The sequence below is a fragment of the Helianthus annuus genome, chromosome 2 (assembly GCF_002127325.2).
Source record: "Helianthus annuus cultivar XRQ/B chromosome 2, HanXRQr2.0-SUNRISE, whole genome shotgun sequence".
NCBI lineage: Eukaryota > Viridiplantae > Streptophyta > Magnoliopsida > Asterales > Asteraceae > Helianthus > Helianthus annuus.
In genome coordinates this window covers 159,356,125-159,360,258 of record NC_035434.2, presented here as the reverse complement: position 1 = coordinate 159,360,258, position 4,134 = coordinate 159,356,125, and the positions used below count along the sequence as shown (strand labels likewise).

Genomic DNA, 4,134 nt, shown 5'->3' with positions numbered 1-4,134 from the left:
CCATTGATGTAAAACTTACCTCGAAATGGTGCTCCAAATGACTTTATTTTTGCTAATGGGAAATTTAAACACCCGAATTGAAGCGCCATTTTCATCGTTTGGTGCACGGTTTGGAGGTGAGTTTTACATCAATAGACTCGTAGCATCGTGATCAAAAGTGGTAAAAACTGTTTGTAATTTGGAAAAACAAAACTTCGTTAAGTTTTTTTCATGAGAGACCGGTGTAGGAAAAATAGGTGAAATGTGAGACTGGTAGAGGGAATAGTTAAAGGTTGGATAGTCAATGGCCAAAGTCCTCTAGTTGTGATTAATACAGGCCAACCTTATACCCTTCTATTAAAAAAACACGGATACATTAGGTTTCACATCCATTTCAAAACATTTCAAAATCGCCGCTTCCCTGCTCCTCTCTCTCTCTCTCTGGCGATTCGAGATCTGTATCTAGGTTTTTTCTCCAAACATACATTCTTATGAAATCAGAAAGATGAACCTTCGGTGTAGTTGCAGTCGGTGGAAAAAAGATCCAGGTAGTTTTTTTTGCTGAATTTTTCTTAGATCTACCGGACCACCATCAACTTTTAGCGTATTTTGTTGTTTTGTTGTAGCATTGCAGATCTGAGTTTTTAGCCACATTCAAGAACGGTACAAACAACATTCTTGCGTCAATCAGAAGGATGAAGCTTCGGTGTATTGAAATCAGGTAGGTTTTTTCTATTTCTACCGAAGGTTTTATCAGATCTACCGGGCTACCCTTAATTTTTGATGTTTTTGGTTGTTTTGTTATAGATGAAGATGGCAAGCAAAACTTTGCAGATCTAAGACTTTTTCTTTCTCTAATAACTTTGCAGGAAACAAGCACGGCTAGGAAGATAACAAGCTCGGATATGATAGGTTTGCTTTGGTATAGTTGCAATCGGTGGATGAAGACTTGATGGAAGTTGTTTTGGTTTGCTAGGGTTCTGTCACGAACCCAGGCAGTGCTGACGCCTTAGAAGAGCCCGATAATGATTAGGGGTTGATTCCAGGTACGTTAAATGTATCTGTTTTTATTAAACTTTCATAGCCCTTTGAACTTATGGTTTGTGGTTTCAGGTTATGTTGCAGTTGGGCGGTATACATAAAAAAAACAACTTTCATACATGATAAAACAAGGGGAAGGTTTATCGTATGCTAAAAACCAGCCAAGCCCAAGCCTAAAAAATTGTTTATTCAATGAGCCCCGGCTTTCCAGATTTGTCAATTTTCAACAAATCCGACTACGATGTTGGTGGCTAAGATTCCATAAAGGGCTTTCCAGATTTGTCAAGTTTCAACCTTTAAACGGGTTCATTCAGAAGTTTACTGTCCATGTTAGAGTCCGAACAAGTTTATATTAGTCTAGTTTTAGGTTTCAGTGATTCTTATATTGTAAATCTTTAAAACACTATAAAATGTATCACTTTTAACCAATTAACTAAACAAGAACACCTTTCATCTCAAATACAATGAAGTCGAGTTGATCTCAAATGATAGTTTAATCTTCATAGTTAAAAAAAGTTATGTAAAGAATTATCTGGATAAAAAAAATCTTATTATCGAAAAGAATCAACAAGGAGATTAAGACAAGAAGTTTCTTGTGGGTGAAAAATAGATCAAAACTCCTATCCTTATAAAGGTCTCATTGGTGTGATTGTAACTTTCATAGTATCTCAAGCGGACAATGTAATGTTTTGGTCAGAGCCGACTCAACGCTTTGAGAGGCCAAAAGTGAACTCTAGATGCGAAGCCTTTTTCGGGTTTTAATTGATATTATTTTTTTGTTGCTGTAAATCAAGTGTATGGTGGTATTCTTAATTTCTTATAAGTAATGTTTTATAAAAGGAAACTAGATTATGATGTTATTAGGAATATATATACGTACTTGAAAAATAAAAAAAACTTAGTAAAATAACTTAAGTACTGTACAATATATCACGAGACGACTGATAAACAAACGCTAAACGAGTATCCTATTATAAATCACCACCACCGCTGCATTGCGCGGGTAAATGGCGATAAAGTTTTACCCTAACGTGTACGTGTTAACTACATGCTCAAATACAAACATGTGTAATTGTACTAAACATACGACTAGCTATGGTAATTTTCATTTGAATCGGAATAACTTTATTCCTCTAGTTTTAGCTTTTTGAACCATAGTAAGTTATTGCGTTACAGTAGCGGCTATGGATTCCACATCTAAAAATAATACATGTCACTCTTTAATAAACCTTGGACCTGAATTGCAATAACGGCTATGGATTCCGAAAAATAATCCAAGACACCAGTTTTTTTGAGCCATGTATACTCGAAATCAATTTGAAACAAGTTACCATGTATAACCATCCGAGAGAACATAGGGGTTTGATGCGTTTTTTCTTACCTTTAAACCGAATGAACCTTCAATTTTAACATCAAGACAGATCCAAAACTCTTCAAAATATCTTGAATATGGAATGAGAATGTACCACAGCCGCCTCTATCCGATTCATGATCCTCAAAAAGTACCCAAAATATGCATTATGGGTATTAGCAACTATTAACTAAATTTTTGTCCCTTGATATTTCTTAAAACTTGGGGTGTTACATTGAGGAGCGAGAAGAAACCAAAATCATTAAGTTTTTTTTATTAATAGCTTATTTAGTTTTAAAAGTTTTACTTTTTGCATATAAATGCCTATGTTACATGTATAAAAACTCACTAAATTAATATACTTATTGGTTATTTTAACATTTAACTTCTTTCCTAGACATGTTAGATTATGTGTTAGTAATATTCATTCACAGAATTTACACATGTGTAGGTTGTAAAAATAAATAAAATTATTCTGGTTCAATTGAAAACCCATATTTAAAGTGAGAACTCTAAAACTACTTATTTAAAAAGGGAATGGAACTTTTAATAAAGAAGGGGCCATATTGGTTTAGGTTTTGGTTTTGGTATTAGTTTAGCATTGGGTTAGGTTTTTGAGGGGTTTAGGTTTCGGGTTTTGTTTTTAGGTTTTCTTTTTTTAGGGGGGGGGGGGTTGTGGGGGGTTGGGTGTGGGTGGTTTAGGATTTTCTTATTTTTAAGTTGTTTTAAATCTTAAAAATGCTAGATTTACTGAGGAAAAAATGTTCAAAAAATAATAATAATTATTGTGTTTTTTAGATTTTTTTGGGAGTTTTCGACTTCTCTCCATAAAAGGAGTTTTTGCTTGAACACTCCTTCATATATATATATATATATATATATATATATATATATATATATATATATATATATATATATATATATATGAGAGGTAAACCATCATTGATTGCAGGGCCAGCCATCAAAATTTCGAGCTCCAAAAAATGTGCCCTTAGGCCATAACAAAATTGGGTATTCGGCTCACTAAAGGTCTAAACCTAATGCCAATAGGCTAATAACTAATCTAAACCATAAGAATAGTTTTGTAAATGGGTTATGTTGGTGTTTGTATGGGTATATCCTATTAACTTTTCTCTGGTACTGATTTCCGTTTCGCACTTTGTATTTTGAAGTAACTTGCATATACGCTACTTGAATGGTCGATATATTATTTTCTTTTTGTTAAATGTCTACTAATGATTATACGTGATATGTGAATGTTGTTTGTATTATAAGCTAGTCGCACAAAGGTTCAAATCGCACACCTGCTCAACGACCACACACTCCATCGCACTATTCTCGGCCTAAATTCCTTCTCGGCCCAAGATCTCCAAGGACCAGAACTAGAACTGGCCTCGGCCCGTCTCTTTCTTTTGCGCATATAAGCACCCTCGTATATGGTACCTAATTATTTTGCAAAACATTAGAACTCCAAAACCCTAGGCTTCCTCCTCCTCTCCTTTGAAACCCGATGGCAGCTCTCTTTCATTCCGAAGTCCCTACCAACTCAATCTTGATTTCCGTTCGGTTAGTATAATCTCGCTCTTGCTTGGGTGTTTATACGTTCTTTTCATGCTTGGTGGTTTCGATGCATGTAATGTGTTTGTTCATATATTACATATGTTACATGATGGTGGGGTGATATATTAACATGATTCTTAGTGAATAACTTATAATACCAAAATTGTTGTAATCATGGTAGGAATATATGTGACAACCCTAGT

The 4,134-nt window shown here is 34.5% G+C and overlaps 1 long non-coding RNA gene across 1 annotated transcript; it reads left to right on the top strand.

The window, feature by feature from the left end:
* Positions 1-282: 282 nt before the first annotated feature.
* LOC110907216 lies at positions 283-1,336 on the top strand. Its single transcript, XR_002573932.2, has 3 exons — positions 283-700; positions 849-1,025; positions 1,093-1,336. It is a non-coding gene; the product is annotated as an uncharacterized LOC110907216 (long non-coding RNA).
* Positions 1,337-4,134: the final 2,798 nt, after the last annotated feature.